Source organism: Canis lupus, chromosome 14 (genome assembly GCF_003254725.2).
Source record: "Canis lupus dingo isolate Sandy chromosome 14, ASM325472v2, whole genome shotgun sequence".
NCBI classification, from domain to species: Eukaryota; Metazoa; Chordata; class Mammalia; order Carnivora; family Canidae; genus Canis; species Canis lupus.
Genome location: NC_064256.1, coordinates 37,744,399 through 37,770,521, shown reverse-complemented (window position 1 = coordinate 37,770,521; position 26,123 = coordinate 37,744,399). Strand labels below are relative to the sequence as shown.

The following is a 26,123-nucleotide window of genomic DNA, read 5'->3' as shown; positions in this document are numbered from 1 at the left end:
AAATACTCATTTTCTGGGAGATTGCTGTGAGGCATGACATTTTCCACATATTTTTGACCACAATCTTCATTGTGAAATGTCTACTCAATCATTTGCCCACTTTTGTCATAAGTTATATCTTGATTAATTTGTAGATGTTCTTTATATTTTTAGATATTGACCTTTTATTTATCTCTTGTGTTGCAAATATCACTTCCCAAGCTGTGGCTTGTCTTTTAATTCTCTTTCTGGTATCTGTTGATGAATAGAACTTTGTAATTTTAATATGCTAAAATTCAACCATTTTCATTTAAAGATTCTTTAAAAAAATACGTTTCTACTCCAAAGTCATAAAACTGTTTCTATGGTATACTCTAAAAGTCTTATTGTTTTGTCTTTTGTATTTATATACATGAATATGTTATCTGGAAAAGGTCCAATTTTGCATATATGTTATTTGGAAAAGATCCAATTTCATGTTTTTCATAACTCAATTTTCCTAGATCCATTTCTTGAGAAGACAGGTTTTTTTTTTTTTTGCTGATTATTACGGATTTGTAATGTCGCCTCTGTTATATTCCATATCTATGTATATGTATCACTTTTGTGCTCTTCATTCCTCTTACATCCTATCTTCTGTCCCTATATTTCTGCATACATTCTTTAGAATTTCTGCTGATGACAAACAATATCAGTTTTTGTTTGTCTAAATGTCTTTATATTCCCCTCATTCTCGGACGATATTTTTGTTAGATATGGAGTCCTAAGATGGCAACCATTTTATTATTGCTATGTTCATTATTGCCATGTATTTTGGCTTCCATTATCATCGAACAGAAAGCTGTCAATCTAGTCATTGTTCCTTTGTAGGCAATCTGTTTTTCTCCTCTGGCTGCTTTTAAGATCTTTTTGTAAACAACAATAACAACAACAACAACAACAACAAATCCCAAGATCTTCTCTTAGTTTCTGATGTTCTTTGAGTTCACTATATGTCTAGGTGTAATTCATGGAGTTTCTTCAACTCCAAGTATATTTTATTAGAAGAAAGTAAAGTGTTTCATCCCCACTTCCCCCTCTTTTCTTTAGAATGAATACATGTATTCAAGAGAAGGAAAAGCTGAAGATATGGAAAAGAGGCCAATAATTAATGGAGTGAGGTCTCTGAGGAAGAGACAAAGCATGGGAGCACAGCATAGGTAGGGAATAGTGCAGGAAGTAGGGGTGTGGATGTTGCTGAGGAGTGAGCAGAAACTTAATGGTCTTTTGCTTGATTGAGTCTACCTTGTGTGTGAAGATGGATCATTCAGCATTTACTAACTGTGTTAGGTGCCAGGAACACATAGTGGTGAACAAAACACACGTACTTTTTGCCTTCCTGGAGCTTACATGCCAAAGGGGGAAACAGACAATATATAAGTAACAAATAAAAAACAAAATAAACAGCACTTAAGAAAGTGCTATGGAAGGAAATATACAGTACATTGTAATAAAGAATGGAGTGGTCGGTTAAGGTTGGCATCACTAGGTGGTGACTGAAAACTAGAGAACGAGAAACCAAGCTTCATGAAAGAATTTTCTAGCGATAGGGAACACCAAGTACAAAGGCCTGAGGTGGGAAAGAGCTTTATATATTCTAGGCTTTCAGAAGGTCAGAGTGGTTAGGATATAAGAAGTGAAAAGAAAGAGTGGGCAAGGTAAGGTTAAAGAGATATTTAGGGATAAAAATCATCTGAGACTTTGTATTTTTGTCTAAGTTAAATGGGTAATCACTAAACATCTTTTCTTAAAAAAAGGAAATGACTTGATAAGACTGGCTTTCCCAAGCTGGATCATCTCCTATTGCTCCCATTCCATTTTATTTCAGGTAAGACTAGAGACTAGTAATTTATCTATTGTGTAGGCTTCTCTCTATATATATGATTAGATAGATAGATAGATAGATAGATAGACAGATAGATGATAGATAGATGTATATACATATTCGTAATATATAATTTGTGCATATTATATACACACGCATTTATATATACATTTATAAGGTATTTTGTCAATGTCTTCAAAATATGGTGTGGTCTTTTACATACACCCTTTCTTCCATCTTGATTTTCTTTTTTTTTTTTCTTTTGATTTTCTTATTCAACAGATACCTCATGGAAATTTTCTATGTCAGATAATATAGTTATCATTTTTTCCTTTTAACAGCTCTTATATATTAAGCATACCTTTATGTTATGATGACTGCTTCCTAATTTTGGCTGGGATAGATAATGCTGAAACAATGTTATATGTATATCCTTAACATATTCATGCTGATATTTTTATAGGAAATCTTAGAAGCGGAATTGCTTGATCAAATAATATGTTTATTTTTTAAGATGTTTCTAGATTATTTTTGAAAGTTCTTATTAGCTAACATTTCTACCAGCAATATACGATAGTACTCTTTCCCCTATATTCTACTGTGTTGCTTTTATTCCTGTCTGATGAGTGTGTGTGTATATATATATATATAAAATATATTTTTTTAAATTATAGATACATACATATATGTATATGCGTGTATATATAAAATTTGGTACTTTGTAATGAAGTAAGCATCTTTTCATCGATCTGCTTACTATTTGGACGTTCTCTTCTATGAGTTATTTGTTCCTTTATCCATTTTTCTAATATGTTACTTGTCTCCTTGTCATTCTGAAAGATATCTTTACATAGTAAGGATATTAACTGTATCATCTCTACATTATAAATATTTTTTCAGATTTTTTTCATTTTTAATGACTTTATAATATCTTTCACCATAGGAAAATATTACTGTGTATATAGTCAAACATATATGTTATCTTTTAGATTTAGTCTTGATTAAGAAGTTCGCTTTGAATCCCTCAATTGTACATGAAGTACTATTTATTTTTTATAACACTATCATTGTATTTAAATCTTTAAGCTGCCTATAATTTATTTTTGTATTTTTAATATGTTTCTTTCAGATTAATAATCAGTTCTGCCAATCCTGGCTATTAAATAACTCATCCTTTTCCCCCTTAGTGGATATACCATCTTTGCTCTGTATCAATTTTGCAAAGATGCTGACATCTGGAATCTTTATTGTGTTCCACTGATTTTTTAAATTATTATGTTACATTGATCTTTTTGTATATTGATTTGATACATTCTAATGTATCTTATTCTATTTTACAGTATGTCCTAATAACTAGTGAGGTAAATTCCCCTCAATTTTCTTATTTTTTAAATAATAAATTTATTTTTTATTGGTGTTCAACTTACCAATACAGAATAACACCCAGTGCTCATCCCGTCAAGTGCCCCCCTCAGTGCCCGTCACCCATTCACCCCCACCCCTGCCCTCCTCCCCTTCCATCACCCCTAGTTTGTTTCCCAGAGTTAGGAGTCTTTATGTTCTGTCTCCCTTTCTGATATTTCCCACACATTTCTTCTCCCTTCCCTTCTATTCCCTTTCACTATTATTTATATTCCCCAAATGAATGAGAACATACAATGTTTGTCCTTCTCCGATTGACTTATTTCACTCAGCATAATACCCTCCAGTTCCATCCACGTTGAAGCAAATGGTGGGTATTTGTCGTTTCTAATGGCTAATATTCCATTGTATACATAAGCCACATCTTCTTTATCCATTCATCTTTCAATGGACACCGAGGCTCCTTCCACAGTTTTTGCTATTGTGGCCATTGCTGTTAGAAACATCGGGGTGCAGGTGTCCCGGCGTTTCATTGCATCTGTATCTTTGGGGTAAATCCCCAGCAGTGCAATTGCTGGGTCGTAGGGCAGGTCTATTTTTAACTCTTTGAGGAACCTCCACACAGTTTTCCAGAGTGGCTGCACCAGTTCACATTCCCACCAACAGTGCAAGAGGGTTCCCCTTTCTCCACATCCTCTCCAACATTTGTGGTTTCCTGCCTTGTTAATGTTCCCCATTCTCACTGGTGTGAGGTGGTATCTCGTTGTGGTTTTGATTTGTATTTCCCTGATTCCCCTCAATTTTCTTGTTCATCATATATCTCATAACTACTCTTAACTATTTATCCTTCCATTCAAACACTGAGATCTTTTCCTCAATTCCCAGCTCATGTCCATAAAAACAAAATAAACAAAACAACAACCCACCAAAAACCACTGGAATTCTGATCAGAATATTAAATTTATAAATCACTTCAATAAAGTGACTTTTTTGTACATTAATTTTCTTATTCAAACACATGGTATGTTTTTCCTTTTATTCAGATCTTAGTTGTATGCCTCAAGAAGATTTTATAGTTATATTCATACAATTCTTGGGTCTTTTCTGTTGAATTTTTAAATCTTTAAAGTTTTTGTTACTTTTATGAAATTATCTCCTAATTTCCATTTTAGGTGCTTATTGCAATTTTAGAATATTTATTTAATCTTAAGCATCTTAATACATGATATTACTTACTTTACTAAATTTTTCTTAAAGTTTCTTAGGAATGTGTTTAGACCAAGCTGTGTCAGCCTGAGGAGGCAACAGAACGATGGATAAGAAGTTTATTTGGGCCTGATTATGTTGTGTGTGTTACTCTACCAATTATTTTGTGAAGTGTCAAGCCTCAAGATGAATGAAGTGTCCTGGCCCAAGACTGGCTTCTACCCTATGTGCAGATGCAGCCATAGGCTCATTGGTCCAGGCTTGTGTATAAAACTGAGTCTGGAGCAGGACGATTAATGCTTCCAAAAGATCTTCAGTGTTCTTCCGCTCTGATGCCACCATCTGCAGCTGTACCCTGTTGGAAAGGGTGTGGACAGACAGGAAGCTTGTAGCAATGTGGGAGGATGCTATTGCTGCTGCTCTGTATCCTGGCTGTCCTTTTTTCCTTTTCCTACAGGAACCTTGATTGAATTACCCAAGTGTTGCTGGTCTCTATTAGTGCGTGCCTGCTGTAATATCTGTCAATAGATAGTTGTATCAGATCACATGGTTTTCGTAAATACCGACTTTTTCATTACTTACGTCTCTCTTATCTCATTTGGCACATTTAATCTTATATTCCTCATGGTCTAATTATTATATTATTGCTCCTGCTTTCTTACCCTTTAATCTCCCTAGCATCTATATACCTGATACTTTATTTCCAATGATTCCTTACAGGTTTGAAAAACATTTGTTACATATGATTTTATCCAATTCGTGAGGAAGTCTGGTCATTTTGTACCCTGAATTAATTTTGAATCTGTTCATTTCTCTCCTCCTCCCCCTTTGCTACCCTAACCAAAAACAACCACTATCACTCCCCTGGACCCCTGCAGTACAATGGAGCAGCCTCTCAACAGGTCCACCCTGTTCCCCTTGCCACCCTCCCCTCCCAAATATCCCCTCCACACTGCAGGCAAAATGCTCTCTTCAAAATGCAAATCAAATGGCATCTTACCTACTATCTCCACTTCCCCACTTCTTCCTGTTTTTCAGGGACGTCCTGCTGGGTTTAGCACCAATTTCAAAATTCCTTACCAGGGCCCTGCATGTGTCAGGCCCAGCTACCTCTGCAGCCTTCTGGTGCCCACACCACCCTTTCTCTCACTCTGTGCTCCAGACACAGGAGACTCCTTTGGGCTCTTGTCTGTTCCATACTCACTGCTACCCAGGACATCTGCACAGGTCATTCATTCTGTCTGGGAGCCCTTCCCTCACCCCCCTTCTCTCCCTCCCTCCCCTCTTGTGCTAACTCAAGCCCCAATTCATCCCTGCAAATCCCTGCTCCAGAACTGTGCCTGCAGGGAAGTCTCTCCTGACCTCCCTGACACCATCAGATTTCCACACTGCACCCTCAGTACACTGGCAAGCCTCTCTCCCTGTATGGCATCTGACACAGCTGCCATGCTCTAATGCCCGGGGTGGTATTCAGTGAGGTCTGTTGGACCCCACTAGCCTCTGTCTGAGTGCCATGAGGACAGGGGTAAGCCCGCTTTGGTTCACCTCAGACCCCCTGCTTGGAGTGTACTGTCCAGCAAAGAGTAGGCATTCCCCAAGTGCTTGTTGGACAGGTGTGTGACTCACTAGTAGTCTCAGTGAACTCTTACAGAAGGCTGAAGATCCTGAGCCAATGGCTGCCTGTACCCAGCCTGCTGCCACTTCTGTCCCAGCACCAACGTGCCTGCCTTCCCAGAGCCAGGCAGCTGTGTGGGTTGCTGAGTTCTGGTTTGAGTTCTGGTTTGAGACTGCAGACTCTGTGGGATCCTGAGGTGGAGAATTGGTGCAGGACTTTCTCCTTGGTGGGCTGCTGGAGAGCCTGGAGACCAGCATTGGACAGTCCCCAGAGAAGGGCTGGAAAGACATGATTTCTGGAAAGAGCGCAACACTCAGAATTCCAGGTATTCGTGGCTCTGTGTGAGTGCTTGTCCTCTCTGGCCACCAACACGTCATGGAGGAGATGGAGGGGTGGCCACAATCCTCTGTCATTCCCTCACTCTTCTTTGTAGTTGTATTTTATGTATATGAATCCTTAAATAATGAGGTTAATTTCCCTTTTTAAAATATTTTAAGTACATAACAGTACATATTCTGTAATATTCTGTATTACTTTGCTATGGCTGCCATAACAAATCTCACAGGCTGGATGGCTTAAATAACAGGAGTTTATCTTCCCAGAATTCTGGAGAACTGAAGTCCAAGATCAAGGTGCCAGCAGGTTTGTTTTTTTTCTGAGGCTCCCTCCTTGGCTTGTAGACATCTGCCTTCTTGTCATGTCCTCACATGTTCACCTCTTGATCTGTGTATTGTCTGTGTCTTAATCTCCTCTTCTTATAAAGATGCCAATCACACTGGATTAGGATTCTTCCATATGACCACATTTTACTTTAATTACTTCCTTAAAATCCCGATCTCCAGGGGGCAGCCTGGGTGGCCCAGCAGTTTAGTGCCTCCCTCAGCCCAGGGAGTGATCCTGGAGAGCCGGGATTGGAATCGAGTCCCTCATCGGGCTCCTGCATGGAGCCTGCTTCTCCCTCTACCTGTGTCTCTGCCTCTCTCTCTCTCTCTCTCTCTCTCTCTCTCTGTGTCTCTCATGAATAATAAATAAAATCTTTAAAAAAAAATCCCTATCTCCAATGTGGCCACATTCTGAGGTACTAGGGGTTAGAACTTCATAGAAATTTTGGGGGAACCCAATTCAATGGAGTCCACAACATCTGCTCTTTTCATTTTATGTTACCTCTATGATAGCTGTCTGCATTAGTGCATGTAGCATGTTCATTATTACATTGCTGTGTAATATTTGGTCATACGACCTTACCAAAATTTATTTGTTCCCTGGATGGACATTTGAATTGTTTCCAGCTTTTTGTTCTAAGAACAATGCTGCTCTGATCATCCTTGTATATACTTAAGTATGTACCTAAAGTGAAATTTCTGGGTGCTAGGGTGAATGCAGCTTTTATTTCACTAAATAATGTCAAATAGAAAATACATTTTTGATAGATAGCCAATACAATGTTATGGAAAATTTCCTCAGTCCTGGTTGTGAAAGTCTTTTTAATCATGATTTAAAAAAAATATTTACTGCTTTTTCTGCATCTATTAATTTTAACAAAAGTATAGCAGGTGCCATGAGTGGAGTATTGTGTTTAACAGTTACTAATTCATCGATTGGCATAATCACATTGTTTTTCTCAATTCTGTTAATACAGTGACGAGCACTAATAGGCTTTGTGATGTAAAATCACCCTTGCATTTCTAGAATAAACTGTACCTAGTCATGATGGATTATTTTTTCATACCTTGCTGGGTTCGGTTTGCTAATATTTTACTAAGGATTACTGCATCTATGTTCAGAAGGGAGATAGGACTGTAACTGTTTTTTCCCACCTTGTCCTTGTCTAGTTTTCAATATCAAAGTTGATATTGAAAAAGTTGAATGAGACTGGTGAGAATCTGTTTTACTGGGAAGGGTTTGTACAAGATTGAAAATTATGTGATCCTATGCATTTTGGTGAAACTAATCTGAAAAACTAGTTAGACCTGGTGTTTTCTTAATTGCTTGATAGCTTCTGTTTATGTGGTTAGTATTTTTAAATTTTATTTCCCTAATTAATTCTTTATGTTAAACATATATTTACATGTTTTTGTATATTTTATTTTTCCCTTTAAAAAAAATCTCTATATAGAGTACCCAACTGTAGACATTCTGTGACTTGTTCTTTCATTTTATGTTATGCCCATGAGAGCTATCCATGTTAATTTTCCAGCCATTTCAATATTTTCATTCTCTGAGGTCTGATTCCATTTTTTTTATTGCTTCTGCTGATTCAGCTCCTAGAGTCCCATTGCCTTGTATTTTTACTGACTTTGCCTCCATTAGAACTTAATTTGGGGGAATTCTTTGAGGAGTTGAAAGTGCATTTCTCCTGAAAGCATTTGTTTATTTTCATCAGACACCTGGGGATACAAATCCATCTGAAATTCTTACTTTGTAGTTTTTTCAACCGCGCCAATCACGTAAATTAATTTGGATCTGAAAAAGGCATGCCGGTCAGCCTACAGTCACACATTCTCAAAGGAGCTTTTTATTCCTCCTTCACCCAAGACTGGCAGAGACAGAAATTTCTCTTTCTCTCTGCCTTTGTGTGGTGGAATTTTTCTAGTTTACCTTTTCCTTGGGCTTGTAGATCTTTGTGGTCAGGGCTTCTTGAGAGGTCTCTGGTCACATTCCCCACTCTCCTGTCTGCACTGCATGTGGTGGATAGGAAGAAGCTCTAGGCCATAAGAGTTTGGCAGATGCCCCCGGGGGTAGCCCCATGGTGTCACAGTCCACTTAACTTTGACTTGTGAACTCACTTGGTTCTAACCATTGAAAAAATCTGTACTTTGTTGCAGCTTAGAGTACATTTAAAAGGGGTTTTGGGCAGCCCGGGTGGCTCAGTGGTTTAGTGCCACCTTCAGCCCAGGGCGTGATTCTGGAGATCTGGGATTGAGTCCCACGTTGGGCTCCCTGCATGGAGCCTGCTTCTCCCTCTGCTTTGTGTCTCTGCCTCTCTTTCTCTCTCTGTGTCTCTCATGAATAAATAAATAAAATCTAAAAAAAAGGGGGGGGTTTGAATATTTTATCTAATACTTTCAAATATTTTATAATGGGAAGGTTTCAAGATATCTCACCCAACATATTGTGGAAAACAGAAGTCAGACCTTTTTTTTTTTTTTTAATTTATTTATGATAGGCACACAGTGAGAGAGAGAGAGGCAGAGACATAGGCAGAGGGAGAAGCAGGCTCCATGCACCGTGAGCCCGACGTGGGATTCGATCCCAGGTCTCCAGGATCGCGCCCTGGGCCAAAGGCAGGCGCTAAACCGCTGCACCACCCAGGGATCCCCCCCACCCCCTTTTTTAAGGATTTTATTTATTTATTCATGAGAGACAGAAAGAGAGAGACAAAGACATAGGTAGAAGAAAAAGCAGGCTCGGAAGGCAAATGCTCAGCCTCTGAGCCACCTAGGTACCCAGTCAGACTCTTTTTTAACCCAAACTCTTTTTAACCCATTTCATCCAAATGGTTGACAGTATTCATGGCTAACCACTGTCTCCTCATCTTATCATCATCCTCTATTTCAAGGTTTCTTCTTGTTCATTTGTTTTGGGCTTGAATATTTTTGAGAGGAGCTCAGTGCATCTTCTGAATTTTATCTATTTTCAATTGTTTTCTTTTAGGTGCTATCTCATGTAGGAATGTGTTCCCTGGGTTTTATTACTTTTTATTCTACGTAATGTAATGTTGATATTATTTTACCATCTTCTAACATCCTGTGTTGCAAATACCAGTCTGATCATTTTCCTTTGTCATTTACTTACTACTTTTGGCTAGAAGCTTGTCAATTTTTATTCTAATTCTAGCTCAGGAATTTTACAAATCTGTACTTAATATCAGTGGCATTTCTCTCTGATCCTGCTTGGAACATTGTAAGTGGTTTCAATCTGCGAGGATTTCTTTAGTGAAGGCAACCTTCTTTTCTTTTTCTTTTTTTTTTTAAATTTTTTATTTATTTATGATAGTCACACACAGAGAGAGAGAGAGAGAGAGAGAGGCAGAGACATAGGCAGAGGGAGAAGCAGGCTCCATGCACCGGGAGCCCGACGTGGGATTCGATCCCGGGTCTCCAGGATTGCGCCCTGGGCCAAAGGCAGGCGCTAAACCGCTGCGCCACCCAGGGATCCCCGCAACCTTCTTTTCTTATAGTACAATGTGTACTGTACCATGGTACATACATACTGAAATGAACCATGATATGCAAACCTGTATCACTGCTTGATATGACTGTCTTCATTTGCCCAGCTCCCTTCTCAAACAGGAATGGCCCCAAATGATGTGCTCTGTGTGGCAGACAGCAGGAGAGATGCAAAGGTAATGACAGCATAGCCAAGTGGAGAAACTGCAGGCAATCTCACCTAGTTTTCTTCTGGTCCAGCCTCCCCAGATCAAATTAATGAAATGGGGTACCAACCAGCTGGATGATGCCAAGAATGACTACTATCAGCCTAGATGTCCCAGCCAGCCACAACGCCTAGAATTGTTCCCACTGGTATTTAAGTTGGAGCAGAGGGTTGTCGGCAGGTAGTGCCCAAACCCAGCTGGGCCCTATGATTTTAGGTTACACAGCAGGACATCTGTCTAGGGGATTCCAGACTGGCAGTTGACATAGGCTGCTCCTGGTCATGCTTGATCCCTTAATAATTCTCACCTCACATTTTGTACAATGGATCTTTTGGACCTCATTTATCACATTATAGTGGAATTCAACTATACTTTCTTTTTCCTATTTCTTTCTCTCTTTTTGTAGTCATACATTAGATTTTCTAGGTCAAATTTCCAACTCTCTTACCTTTACTCAGAAGTATTTTTTTGCTCTGTGCTTTGAAATATTACTTCCATGTGTCTTCAGACATTAATTTTCATCCCAAGACTGATTTCTCTCTCATTTAATTAATTAACTCAACTATTTATTTGGGAAATCATCCTTTAGTTTCAGAAAGTCTTTTATGTAATGCATGCTAATCTTCTTGAGCTCTCTCATTGTTACTTTTCTTCACATTAGTTTTCTCTTCCTTCTTCAGCTTTGTTTGCTGAATATGGCTCTGTTTGCTCTGATCAAAACAATATGCCCCTTCTGGCTTCTGGGCCCCCAGATGAATTCTTCTTTTCTTTTCTTTGTCACTCACTGGAGCTCATAAATAGTTGTTAAAATTCTCCAAGTTATGGCAGTTTTGCAGTGGTAGAAGGAAGAGTGTTCTCTTCCACGTGAGTTGATAATGCAACCAGCACACAGCCCTAATGAGGGCTGATGAGGCATGCAGTGGAAGCCATTCTGAGTGAAGGACTCCTCTCATTCCCAGGCTCCAGCATAGGAAGGATTGTGGCCACCTCTGCATTTCCTCCCTGACGTGTTGGTGGCCAGAGAGGACAAGCACTCACACAGAGCCACGAATACCTGGAATTCTGAGTGTTGCGCTCTTTCCAGAAATCATGTCTTTCCAGCCCTTCTCTGGGGACTGTCCAGTGCTGGTCTCCAGGCTCTCCAGCAGCCCACCAAGGAGAAAGTCCTGCACCAATTCTCCACCTCAGGATCCCACAGAGTCTGCAGTCTCAAACCAGAACTCAAACCAGAACTCAGCAACCCACACAGCTGCCTGGCTCTGGGAAGGCAGGCACGTTGGTGCTGGGACAGAAGTGGCAGCAGGCTGGGTACAGGCAGCCATTGGCTCAGGATCTTCAGCCTTCTGTAAGAGTTCACTGAGACTACTAGTGAGTCACACACCTGTCCAACAAGCACTTGGGGAATGCCTACTCTTTGCTGGACAGTACACTCCAAGCAGGGGGTCTGAGGTGAACCAAAGCGGGCTTACCCCTGTCCTCATGGCACTCAGACAGAGGCTAGTGGGGTCCAACAGACCTCACTGAATACCACCCCGGGCATTAGAGCATGGCAGCTGTGTCAGATGCCATACAGGGAGAGAGGCTTGCCAGTGTACTGAGGGTGCAGTGTGGAAATCTGATGGAGTCAGGGAGGTCAGGAGAGACTTCCCTGCAGGCACAGTTCTGGAGCAGGGATTTGCAGGGATGAATTGGGGCTTGAGTTAGCACAAGAGGGGAGGGAGGGAGAGAAGGGGGGTGAGGGAAGGGCTCCCAGACAGAATGAATGACCTGTGCAGATGTCCTGGGTAGCAGTGAGTATGGAACAGACAAGAGCCCAAAGGAGTCTCCTGTGTCTGGAGCACAGAGTGAGAGAAAGGGTGGTGTGGGCACCAGAAGGCTGCAGAGGTAGCTGGGCCTGACACATGCAGGGCCCTGGTAAGGAATTTTGAAATTGGTGCTAAACCCAGCAGGACGTCCCTGAAAAACAGGAAGAAGTGGGGAAGTGGAGATAGTAGGTAAGATGCCATTTGATTTGCATTTTGAAGAGAGCATTTTGCCTGCAGTGTGGAGGGGATATTTGGGAGGGGAGGGTGGCAAGGGGAACAGGGTGGACCTGTTGAGAGGCTGCTCCATTGCACTGCAGGGGTCCAGGGGAGTGATAGTGGTGGTTTTTGGTTAGGGTAGCAAAGGGGGAGGAGAGAAATGAACGGATTCAAAATTAATTTAGAGTAAAAAATTGATGGGATTTGGTTATAAATTGGATTAAAGTCATAGCTAACAGTTGTGGAATATTGTTGTTTTAATGTCAAGCAGCAACCTATACACTTTGCATAGATTACTTCATTTAGTACACACAGCAGCCCCATGTGGTAGATTCTGTTACAAGACCAAATTCATAAGAGCAAAGATAGAAGCATAGAGAGCTGAAATCATTTGCTCAGGCTGGGAGGTAGTTTCCTCATTTCTAATTGAATTGGACATAGGGACAAGAGGAGAGATGAGGGAGAATGGGGTTTTATGGGTGACTCTTGGGTTCTGGCTTGTGCAATTAGTGGAATATAAGACTATTCATTGGGCTTAGGAACCTCAGAAGAGGACCAGGTTTGGGGAAGGAATTTAATTTTAGTTTAGTTTTGAAAATGATAAATTTAAGATACTTTTAGTCATCTAAGATGTCAAAGAACCAGCTGAATATACAGGTCTGGGCTCAAAGGAGATTTCCAGACTTTGGATACAAATATGTTAGTTGTCAGCGTAATTGATATACGGGCACTAGTGAGGTCAGGGGAATAGAGTATAGAAGAAGAAAAGAAGAGATTTTAGGATGAAGCCTGGAGGATCTCTACTATTTAATGGTCACTGAAGAGGATGAGCCTGAAAAGAAGACAAACAAGAAGTAGCCCAAACAGTTGGAGGAAAACCAACTGGCATCTTGGAAATCAAGGGGGAAAGAATTTTAAAAAGAGGAAGTGACTAATAGTGTTGGAGGGTACTAAGAGGTGAATTAGGATGAATATGAATAAATGGAGAACTTTGGATGTGTGGGAAGTAAAGTGAAAGGTAGGCAGCAGAGGGCTGACGAAGAGACCAGTTAGGAGATTGTGCTTGTGACCTAAGTGTTGATGATGTAGGTTTGGATGAGATGGTGATTGTATTAGTGGAGAGGATGGATTTGTGAAAGATGTATTCTGAGGTAGAACAGGCAAGACTTGCCAATGGATGGGAAGCAAGGATGGTGTTTAGGTTTCAAGTTAATGCATCTCGGTGAATGGTGTTGCTGTTTATAATAATGGGAAAAGCCATGAGGAAGAATAGATTTAAAGGTAGAAATCAAGTTCTATTTAGGCCATGCCAAGTTTGAGAGGTCTATGGGATATTCAATGGATATATGAGGTAAGTAGTTTGGGGCACAGAAAAGTCATGGTAAGAGAAACAGGTTCTGGAATCTTCACTATCAAAATAGCATTTAAAATTCTGGGCTGGAATTTATCAGCCCCAGAGAGAAGAAACGTGGCCACTTACCGAAAATAAGTGGAGTAGGGGGCTCAAAGAGTCCTGATAGTTTGTCAAGAAGATGGAGACTAAATTGATGAGGGCCCCGTGAGGGACTTCATGGCTTTTTCACCAAAGCAAAAATGTCCCTTCAGTGGTACCTGTACATAGAGCTGTGTGATTTTCTCCCACTGGGCTCAGCAGTCTGAGTATGGGAGCTAAGCTGGAAACATTGGTCTGTTAGGCTCCAACATTTTCCCTGGCTCTCCCATTTGTTTCCTTGACTTCCCACACCTCAAATTTCAGGCTTGGATCCTGCAGAGAACTAAGTGGGAAGAACCAGGTGAACATCTCTCTGACCTGCAGCATGGCTGGACGCTTATATCTTCCCTCGGGGATGTCGCATAGCTGTGAGCCAACCCTGAGCTTGTGGTGCCCATTTGGATAACTACTACCTCAGTCAATTTCCCCAATCCTACCACCTATTCCTGCTTTTCTCCCAGTAGTCACTTTTCCATGCACATCGCCAGGGTTCTAATTCAAGAATTAATGATTCGTGGTCAGGCCTAAGTTATGACTTTCATTCCCTCTCCCATAGACTGTGGCAAGAATCTTCAGAAATGGTTTTCCTACTGCTGATTCCTTCTCTCTCCAATTTGTCTTTTGGTTGCCAGATTCATCTTTTTGAAACAAAGTTCTAGTCTAGCCTCTCAGCCCAAATACCTCTAATAGCTCCCTATTTATAGAACAGTGATTTTCAGACTCTGCACAGCAGTGCCTTAGGGGTTCTCAGAGATGGGAATGGGTGTGTGGGTTGGGATGTTTGCTCCTCCTTTGTCCTACCTGACTGGCTCTGTGTCTACACCTATTTTACATACAAGCCTCTGGTGTGTCATTACAAGCTTCATGGAATTGGAATTTGTTATTTTCTAGAGAATAGAGCAACCAAGAAGCAAGGCCCTTCAAAATCTAAGCTCAATTACACTTCAGGTCATCTTTTCTCCTGCTCTCTTTTCTGTATTCCCTTGGTCTGGTTAAAAAGAGTTCTTTTCTTTCTCTTTTCTTTTCTTTTCCTTTTTTGCATTCAGTCTATCTTGTTGCATTGAAAATTAATTCTTTTGACTTATAAGAATATGCTCTGGAATCAGACAGGCATGTATTGAAATATTTGGATTTATCATATACTAGCTGTGTGAAATTGGACAAGTTATATCTCTATGCCTCAGTTTTCTTTCTGATCTGTAAAAGGGAAGTAAAATTATTGCTTCCCCCAATAGGATTGTTGAAAGGGTTAAGTTAGACACTATATATAAAGTGATTAGCAGAGTGTCCAGTTTGTAATAAACAAAAAAACTACTGTTATAGATATTATGCAAAGTATTATCTTCATTTATTTGAATTAAGTCTAAGTGTATTAATAAAATAAAAAGCAACCATAATTTTGTTCAACAGTAAATTCCAGTGAAAGTTTGCTTTAGATTTGACTCCAAAGTTGGGTGATGTTGGGGATCCCTGGGTAGCTTAGTGGTTTAGTGCCTGCCTTCAGCCCAGGGTGTGATCCTGGAGTCCTGGGATCGAGTCCCACATTGGGCTCCCTGCATGGAGCCTGCTTCTCCCTCTACCTATGTCTCTGCCTCTCTCTCTCTCTGTGTGTCTCTCATGAATAAATAAATAAAATCTTTTAAAAAATAAATAAATAAAGTTGGGTGATGTCATCAATGCCACCCAGCTGAGTTTAATTTTTTTTTCATGGCAAGAAGTACTGAAAACATTGCCTTACATAATGAGATTAAAGAGCAAACTTCAAAGGAGCTGTTCTCAACAACTTTATGCATTTGTTTGTGTTATGTCTTTCACTTAAACTTCCCTTCCATCCCTCAAATGTTCAACTTCTACCCATCTTTCCAGCATCAAATGGTCCCTTTTTCATCAACTGTTCCTTGATTTCCCTCAGTTGGGATCATCTCTTCTCCTTCTAGAGTCCAAGGGTACTTGGTCTGGCTCTCTCTTATGGTGTTCAATTCCTATCTCATAGTGGTATTTCTTCACAATGTGTAAGAATACACTCCTTCAACTTGGAATACAAATAGATTCACATCTCCTTCAACAACAAATACATGTTAAGCATCTATTATGGGCTAAACACAATTCTAGGTGCTGGTGGAACAGCAGAAAACAAAACAAAGCCCCTGTCTTTGTAGAATTCACATTCCAATAGAGGTAAGAGGTGAAAAACTGGCAAATGTACAAAGTCAGATAATTATTTCTGTGGATGAAAGCAACTGGGATAGGATAGGATAGGATAGGATAGGATAGGATAGGATAGGATAGGAGGATAGGAAGACTGAGCATGCTGGGAGGAAGGAGTGCTATAAGGCTATGAGGGAAGATCTCAGGGAGAAGGGTGTTTTGGGCATAGGGATTATCAGTGAGTGTGAAGGTCCTAAGGTGAGAGAATGTTTGAGGAACAGCAGAGGCTGGCTTGCTTGAGGTTGAGTGAGCAGGGTAAGGTTGACAAGAAATACGTTCACAGAAATGTACGAGAGAGATCCCAGAGACCAGTAAAAGAATTTGACTTTCATTCTTTTATTTACCCAATTAATTGATTGAGCACTCACATGTTTATATTAGCAGAAAGCCTATTATTTCACCGTTGAGGCCTCTTTTCCACTCCAAATTGTTCAATAACTGAGGACTTACTTAGTTTGAAGAGGTTAGTCTTGCTTGCAAGTGCCAAGAGAAAGAGGTCACCTTGGTCAGTTCATTACCACTGTTGCTTTGCTTGTTCCACATGGGATCTTTATGGGACATCTGTCCCAGGGAGCCTGATGGATGCTTTCCCACTGTTGTGGCCTTGCTGCAGTTGGTTGAAATCTCTTCCAAGGCACAGTGGGGCCTGAAGTTTGAACTAAAAGATCACAGATCTCACATGTCACAAACACATGCTCAGTTATTGTTAGTAAAGCTCAACCACCTTGCCAAGGAGCTGGGCTTAGAGTAGCCACCTGCCATGACTACAGACTAGACTTGGTCCCTGCCCTAGCACACACTAGTTTATGCTCTAGACACTGGCATAAACTCAGCAGACCTTGCATCTAGTGAAGTGGTACCATACATATTTATGAGTCAAATAAAATTATATAGGTTCAACATAAATGCACAAAGTATGGATATTGAGACTCATCTCAGTGTGACTTCTCTCAACACAGAAAAGAGGCTGGCATATTATTTAAATTCCATTTCATCAGGCATCACAGACTTATTTCTCCTGTGTAAAGGAGGCTTACTGATAGGAAGAATCTGTCTGATTTACCTGACTAAACTCCACAACACCCATATCAGTAAATGACACTAAGAAAATATTTGTAAAATGAAATCTGATACATTTGAAATGTTGTGTTTTAAAATGGATGGCCAGTGAGAAAATAATTTTCCCATTCCCCTCCTAGCTGCTGATATTTGTGGACTAACGCATACAATGGTGTTTTCAAATTTTATTCAGTCTCTGCTATACCAGATGCTCTTGCATTTTTGCTAGCTGGTCCAGAGACAGCCTTACAAGTGGGCCAGAAGGCAAGGAAAGGAGGAAGGAATCAAAAGGAGGTATATCATTTGTATTTTGTGAGAATGGAAGAGAAGAGAGAAAACCAGCAGGGCAGGAGAGCCCATTCCCCCAAAATGGCTCCTTCCAAGAACCTGAACACAAACATAAGGGCAAGGGTGATGTAGGGACTGGGAAAGCCACCAACATCTTCTGGGGTCTTAGTTGAGCCATTTCACATCTTGAATTCAATTGGCTGGCAAGTTAAAGACAGCTGTTCCCTTTCCACCTTGTTCCAGAGTCAGGCAAACTGGCCTCTGAAGACCCAAAATGGGACAGATCACAGAGAAAACACTTCCACAGCACCTTTGGAACTGCCATCATTCCTTTCGAGAGCCCTGAAAACCTGGATTTATCTACTGTGTGATTTTCTCTTAAAGCTGTCCCCTGGCGCTCCATTAATTAGCAAGTCTCTTATTTAAACCCACTCTCTCTTCCTCCTCCTTGTGATCCTGCAGTGAAGTCATAATGCTGAATTGGGTGCCTCCTAGCAGTTTCCATGACAACCGGCTATAATCACCCAGGTAAAAGTTTGTGCCTTCACTATAGGCTCCTGGAAGAGAGAAGCAGGGTAATGAGAGAGACAAGCTCTTATTCAAATACAAATACCATCAACAATAGTTCCACAAATGACTCTGTGAAATAAATTGATTTGCATAGCTGCTTTTTGAGTTAGGTCTGACATAGTCTCCTCCCCTACCCTCTTCCTGGCTCATGTTTCCATAAATCATTTAAGGAGTATTTTCTATTTATCTCTTCATATTAAAACTCATTTTGGATGTCTGCTTTTGGTAAAGAAATCAGAATTGTGATATGCTAATCTTCTTGACATTCTACTTAATTTAAAATTAAATTAAAAGTAATTTAAAATTACTTTTGTAATTTGTAATATCTTTTCATTGGAAACCCCCTCCTCCAAGTAAAGCACACTCACCAAACACCAAACATAAACACAAGCCACTTAAAGAATGGCCAAGAGAGATTATAGTGAAACCCCTGCTTCTTTCTTTTTTTTTTTTTTTTTTGCTTCTTTCTTTGATCACATCAAAGGACAGACAAGTCAAAAGCGCACCAAGGCCCATGCATGTAATTCTAACATCCAAATTAGGGCTAGCCTACAATCTGATGATGGTCCTTGTCATTCCAGACTACTGCAAGGAAGTTTCCCTTGTTTCAATTTCTGAAGTGCTGCTGAAGTATAGAGCCTATGACTGTAACTCTGTACTCATCTTCCTCACTCTCAGTAATCATGCCCACTGAAGTAGAGCTTTCTGGGAAGAGGATACCTGCTCAGAAAAACAAACCAACACTGCCCAATTACCCCATATCACACTCAGATTGCTATCTTCCTCAGCTGAATCATTGTGTGAGAAACTGTCTTTGTACTGGTATTTAGGATATAGTTTTGGGGGAATATTTCTCAACACCAATCTGTCCATGGAAATCCCAGGTGGCAATGCACAGCACCCTAAACTCACTGCCTTCTTTATCATCTTCATCTTCAGTCCACTCCTCTCTCTTGACACTATTTCTGGATGGCTACACAGGAGTAACAAGGAGACAGCTGTAGGAATAGGACAATTACTATGTCACAGTAATAAATGTAACATTGATCCAGACAAGAAGAATAAATCATATTTGGTTAAGATCACCTTTTTTCACCACCAATACATTGGGAAATGTCCAATAGGACATTCAGGATCAGGATTTTAGAATACAGTAGAAGTGGCTTTTAACTAGTCTTGTTAGAAGTATTTCTGATTCTTGAAGTAATATGATGCATTACCTTTGTATACACATATCCATAGCTGATCTATCCATTAGGCACAAAACACACAGTGCCAAGAGTACATTATACTTTTAGGGATTATTGAAAATGTTTTAGATTCTTTTAAAATCAAAAGAAAAAATAAATATAATTCAGCTGAGATTATATTCATCTTTAAACTCATGTAATCATGAATACCATTATAAATATTTTGTAATGAAACAAGGACCCTACAAAGGCAAAAGTATCTAGAGACCACAAAAGTTGTAAGGCAGCCTCTGAGATTGTCACTGTTGTAAGCCCCTTTGAACAAAAAATCACACACATGGAGATGATGGCCAAAGACACTAATGACATAGCATGGGACAGTAGTTTATAGTACCAGCAGTCAGGGTTGAGTATAAAACTATTTGTCTTTCTGATAGTGTGTGTATGTGTGTGTGTGTGTGTGTGTGCGTGTGCACACACAAGCATGTACATGTGATTTGCTGAAGGTCTTCTACAAAGCCACATTCTCATATCACTGCCCTTAATCAAGTAGCTTTCTTCTAAAACCTTTCTGAAAATGTAAGAATTGTCCCTTATTCCTTTAGAGACTCGGGAAACTAAGTTGGTCATTTCTCATTATGAAACAGCTCATGTTCCCAGCTCCTTGGAAAGGCTGGAACAACGATTTTGAAAGCTGGCTATTTTAGCTAAGAACGTTAATCATGCTGATTCTGCTGTCAACTGAGGTTATACCATCTGATCTTCCATTTCCCTTGTCATAATCATTTATGCTCTACCCCTTGACATGACACATAAGTCCTTTTTATTATATTACATATTAAATACACCAGAACACACTAAAAACTCTTCATTACCCAGTAACATACAAAGTAGGTCCATCTTGATCTCCTCTTAAGAGCATCTAGTTACTGGAATGTCAGCAGGCCCTGCTTAAGGTGTACCTGCTGAGACATGAAGAGGCATATAATATAACCTTCACTCCATGAAGGCTATAACAAGTCTTCAAGAAATTAAAAGGACTCCGGGTTTTCTTTGTTGTTTTTTTTTTTTTCTTCTTTTTTTTTTTTTTTTGCAGAGGAAAGGTTCTGGGAAGACGGGTCCTTTCAGTATATAGAAGAAAGGAAAATGACTTCTTTGAAAATTCCTCCAGCCAGTTCCTATGCTGCTTTCTTTACCAGATTAATCTTCTCTGAATCTCATGATCTGTTATCTTTATTTTACAGGTGCAGGAAGCATTTTTCAAAAAGTGAAGTGACTTGCCCTAAGTCACACAGCTATTACTTGGTAGAAATAGGATTTAGATTTTGTATGTGTGATACCAGGAGTGTGGACTCCTCTCACCACACCATGAATCAGCAAACTTTTTCTAGGCTGGATAACAACTACTCAACATTGCTGTTATAGCATGAAAACAGCCACAGACAATATGTAAGCAAATGGGTATTCTTACAAAGTTTTATATGCAAAAATAGGCAGCAGCTGAATTTGACCTAGGGGCTATAGTTTACCAGCCTCTGCTTTATACTGTGGGTCTCAACTTTGCCTGCCATTGGAATTCCTGGGAAGCTTTAAAAACTCTTGATGTGCAAGACTCATCCCATGTCAATTAAATGAGAATCATTTTTTAAAGCAAACTTTCCAGGTGATTCTGACAAGCAGCCACAGTTGAGAAGCCCTGCTCTACAGCTTGTTAAAGAATAAAGGCAGCCAAGATATAGACAATCAATATCTATCCAAATCTAGTTTTTCTTTCAGGATCCAACCAAAATCCTGCCCTGTCAATTATACCTTCCTTATTTTGATCAGAAGAATTGAGCTGCCTTGTATCTGAACACCTACAAGACCACAGTGCAGAATTAGTCTTATTGCAACAAAGTTTATGTCATTTTCCAGGTGGTTACTCCAATCTTCTACTATTACTAAAGTTCCCTGTGAGTAAATCCTGTCATCTCAAACAGCCTGTAAGCTGTGAGCATATGGCTTTACTCACAACACCTAGCAGAGGACCAGCTACAAAGTAGGTGTTGGTACGTGCAAGGAGCTTTCTTGAGCGGGGGAGAAATGAACATGTTGGGGGGTTGAAAATAGATTTCATTTGAATATAGTAAAGTTCAGTAGTTTTTCTTATCTTTCCCTTCCCTCTCCCCCAGTCTGCTCCTTCTTAGATCTTTCCCACCTTAGTTAATATCAACTCCACCCTTAAAGATCTTGGAACTGAGCTTGTCTTTTTTCCTGATCTAAGTAACCATCTCTCACTTAGATTATTGCCAATCCTCTTAACTGGTCTCCATGCTTCTGCCCTGGCCCCCTACTCTGCTTGTTCTCAACACAGCATCCAGAGCATTCCTGTTCAAAAAGTTTAGCTCTATTTAAAATGCTCCAATGGTTTTTTATTTCCCGCAGAGTAAGAACCAAAGTCCTCTCAAGGCATGCCATTATTCTCTGACCTCATCTCCTAATATTCTCCCTATTGCTCACTCAATCTCAGGTACTCCTTTGCTAAACCTTGAATAAGTCATGAATGTTCCTATCTCAGGGCCTTTGCACGTACTGTTTCCTTTTTGTCTGACCTCTAAACCCTTTGATATCTGTATAATCACCTCTCACTGACTTCAAGTCTTTGTTCAGAGTGACCCAGTGAAGACTTCATGACCATGTGAACACTGAATCCCCCTTTCTCCTCTGATAAACTCTATACCTCTCTCTTATCTTATTCTTACTTTATTATCTCTACATAATGCTTTTCACCTTGTCTTACTGTAAAATTTACTCATTTTCTTTCTTTATTGACTATCTCTCCTAACTAGAATATAAGATGTATGAAGGCAGGATCTTTGCCTGTTTTGCTTTCCTGTACCTCTAGTGCCTAAAAAAATGCCTGGTGCATAGTAAAAGATGTTTGTCATTGGGTAAAGGACAGGCCATCAGCTTGATAGGCAGTTTCCTGAAAACATATATGTTGGTGTGATGGACAGCTGTGATCTTGGTCCATCAGGCACCATTCACCTCTATTATGGTAAGAGAAGCTTTCTGATCTCTAGGATACCATGTTATTTGAGTGGAGCAATTTTTCTCACCCACCTCAGCCCCAAGAGTGGACACATGATCTTGGCCTTGGGTGCTTTTTGACCATAGTTACTGGAGCTATTGGATTAGCATTGAGCATTTTTAACCCAGGGCAATTCAAACACTGCTTGTGACCTCTCTGCTGAGAGATTGGGGAATATTATTTTTCTGCTGAGGTTGCTAAGTTAATAGAATAAGGGTCTGGAGCTATTTCTAACCATATAGCAAGAGCCTATTTAAAAGATGGACAGAGAAATGAAGCTTGACACTATTGTTAGAACTCTGGACTCACACATACCTAAGATGAAATGTGCTTTAGGGCTTCAGCTGTGTGACTGAATAAATTCCTGTCATTATTTAAGGTTGGGTTTCTGTCATTTGATAGTAAAAGAGTTCCAAAAAACAAATCTAGTATGAAAAGACTTAAAGTCATTGCTAAAAACATTTTTTTGTTGTTGTTTACTTTTTTCGAAGACTGATTACCTTGAAAAAATTGAGGCAATACAATAAAGATTGAATAATTATGTAATTTATAAAAAGATAATACAGAGGATTCTTTTTCTTGTTTGGTAGGAAATGGTATCTGTAATGTTTTAGAATTAACTAATGAACATATTTAGCAGTATTAACTTTTTACTGAGCTTTAAATTCTAAGTTAAAGCATGATATAAGTTAGATTCTGGAACTAAGAATGAGGAAAGATATGAAGGTTGGTTACAAAATAAATGACAGAAAGGGGTTTTATCTTAATGAGTCTTTCATTTTAGCATCTCCTTATATAATACTTGCCACATGGTTGATATTCAGGAAATTTTTACTGAGTAAATAAAAAAAACAATTGAATTATCAAGAAAGTATGTTGTTCTTAGCATTTTGTTCGGTCCTGGGCTTCAATTAAAGCTCTTCCCCACAAGAATACTCACCTATATACATAAAACACACACACAGCTTGCATAAAATGTCTGCATTTTGCAGTGTCTTTAAAGCACTTATAAACTTGCATGGTATCCATGGATCCTAGGTTAAGAACTGCTTTGCAAATCCCACTGCAATATATGGCTTAGCCAGTATTTCCACCTAGAATTTTTGTGTTGATAAGGTGATAAACATGATTAAACATGGACTATTGAAACAAGTTATTGAATTGGTAGTTCAGTGGCTAAGTGGCTTTGGAGTTAGAAGTAGATTGTCTTTGACAATAAACACATGTGCAACTTCAGGTAACTTAACCTTTTTGATCTTGTCTCAGTTTCCAAATGTATAAGATGAAAATAATAAGCCAATCTCCCTCATGTTTGTAGAAATGACTGAACTAAATATTGCACAAAGAATTATTAGCATAGTGCCTGCTATATAGTAAGCACTCAATAAATGTTAGCTTCTAAGGATGTTAAACTATTTACAAAATTTAATATTTTAAATAGAATGAACTCATTTTGTCTATCATAGCTCAGGTGAGAATGTTGCCACCCAACAGAGAAGTAACTATAGGATCTTTTATAGCTTATTTGGATTCTACCTTTGTAATATGAAGTTATATTTTCTATATATCATGAAAAGCTGATTTCTATCACCTATGAGTAATAATAATAATATCATCAACATCTTTCTATAAGTAGGAACACTTGGACCAGCCAAAGGTTAAAAGTCAAGTTAATTAAAAGTTGATCCAACAGCATTTTAGAAGGCCCAGCCAGAGTTTCCATCTACCCAATTCCTAGTCTTTCTCTTTAGTGATTGTTGAAAAGTTATGCATGTACTGATAATAAAACCAATTAAATTAATTGTTCAAACCATGGGGACTTCTTCATTAGCTTGGGCAAATTTCCTAATCAAAAATGTGCTTTTACACCATTAAAAGGAGTATTTAAAAATTTATGGAAAACACAATGAGGTAATTTCAACTTCTTCATCACCAGTTAAAACGTATCATTATTTATTTGCTCTGTTCTACATTGATTCATTCAACAATATTTATGTAGGATCTGTTATATGCTGGTGCTGCTCCAGGTTCAGAAAGCCAATAAATACCCGCACCTAAGGTGAAGAGTGTTCTACTGGACTATTCCCTCTCTTCTATAACTCCATCAATGCCTGAAGATTTTGTTATGGGAGTGTTACTGATAGTAAAGAAGAATGTCCCTGGGCCAAGGCTGAGCCTTGCAGCTGTGTGAAGACAGACCACTCTTCATTTTTTTCCTGTTAAGTGGTCTTACTCAGAATCCAGGCTCTCAAACTAAAACGCCTTCAGGAGCCACAGAAAGAGCCTAAATGTGAAGGTGGCTCAGCTTAGGAAACCGGAGAGTTAGAGTCTCTTGTAGAGACATTCAGATTCTACTTTTTAAAACACAGTGCTTGCCAAAGCAAACTCATCTATCAGCCACTAGTTTCTAACCACTGCTGTTAATGAAACCCCAAAGGAAGAGGGATTAAATCAGCTGTCAGCAAACCTTTTCTGTCAAGGGCCAGATCATAGATATTTTCAGCTTTGCAGACCATACAATCTCTGTCACAAGTAGTCAAGTCTGCCATTATATTGTGAAAGCAGCCATAGACATATATGAACAAATGAACATGGCTGTGTTCCAACAGGAGTTAGCCTGCTGGCCCCAGTTTGCTAAACCAAGCTAAATCATACCTAACTATCCCCTTTCAAAGAGAATAGAGGAAGTGTGTCACAGTCATCTTCACATCCCTAGAATTAACCAGTACATAGCACATGGCAAATGCTCAGTGAATGTTAGCAGATGCAACAAATTCAAAAGGTATAATCTTAATGATCAAGCTGGCACTCAGTTCTTACACTTCTTCTCCCAGAAAAGGTTGAAGATCAAAGTCTCTCACTTGGAGGCATTCTTCTTTTGTCTAGGGATGGAATAGATAAGCCCTGAAATTCCTTCTAAGCTAAAAAAATAAATAAATAACTTGAAGCTCAGGACTCAGAAAATACAGTCTCTTGAATGTTTCCTCTATCTTAGCTCCCAACTGCAAACTTAGGCAAAGTAAAAGACTCCAAGTATCTATCTATGTTTTGCACAACATAGAAGACAGTTCTTTCAGACTTGGAATGACCTTTCCTGGTCTGGAACCTGATTTGCCTCCTGCTGTCACCATCATCAAGCTACCTGGCAAAAAAGTTCTGCACCATTCTCAATGCAATAGTTTAAACATCTTAACCTGTGAGCTGCTCTCCAAGTAGAATGTAAAAGGATTCCCCAAGCAAATCGCCTACCACTGCTGCTGCCCTCTATCAAATAAAATGAGTAGCTGCTCCACTAACCAGCTGAGTTCCTAAAGCCAAATATCAGCAGCACAGCTTGAGCATGGCTTGTTTAGAGGGTTTAGATGTGTTCAGAATAAAGAGAAAATATTTTGTGTCCTTTTTAGGAGGAAAATGAGGAGAGAGCAAAGCCAAATGGAAAAGCCCCACAATCCTCTGATTACAGAAGCCAAATTACCTAAAGGTCATTTATACCAAGTGTTATTATAAATAAAGCAGTTTTTAGAAAAACTTTAAGAGAAGAGAAGATGGACTAAATGCTTTTTCCATTTTGTGCCTCCGTTTTATGTGCTACATGTAGCACTCATGAAAAAAAAAAAGATCTCTTAAACAGGAGCAGCTCAGCTTGTTTGCTTGGCCAAAGTCTCTTCAAAACCTATGTAAGGAATAGGAACAGAATTCAAGAGAGAATTTGGGATTTGAAAATACACTATTTTCATCCAGTCCATTCCGTAGGTTTTATTGTTACTGCATCAAAGGGCTAGGTGAGGATCTTCCTATTTCATGAGTAGATTGTTTCAGAAGGA

At 39.4% G+C, this 26,123-nt stretch overlaps 1 long non-coding RNA gene across 2 annotated transcripts in view; it reads right to left on the bottom strand.

The window, feature by feature from the left end:
* LOC125752479 (uncharacterized) overlaps positions 1 to 17,123 on the bottom strand; it is a 29,772-nt gene extending 12,649 nt beyond the window's left edge. The window contains exon 1 of one of the 2 annotated variants that reach the window (XR_007402049.1): positions 16,491 to 17,123. This is a non-coding gene — a long non-coding RNA (uncharacterized LOC125752479). The remainder of the gene's footprint in view (positions 1 to 16,490) is intronic. The other variant, XR_007402048.1, reaches the window with a different exon arrangement.
* Between the last annotated feature and the right edge of the window lie 9,000 nt (positions 17,124 to 26,123).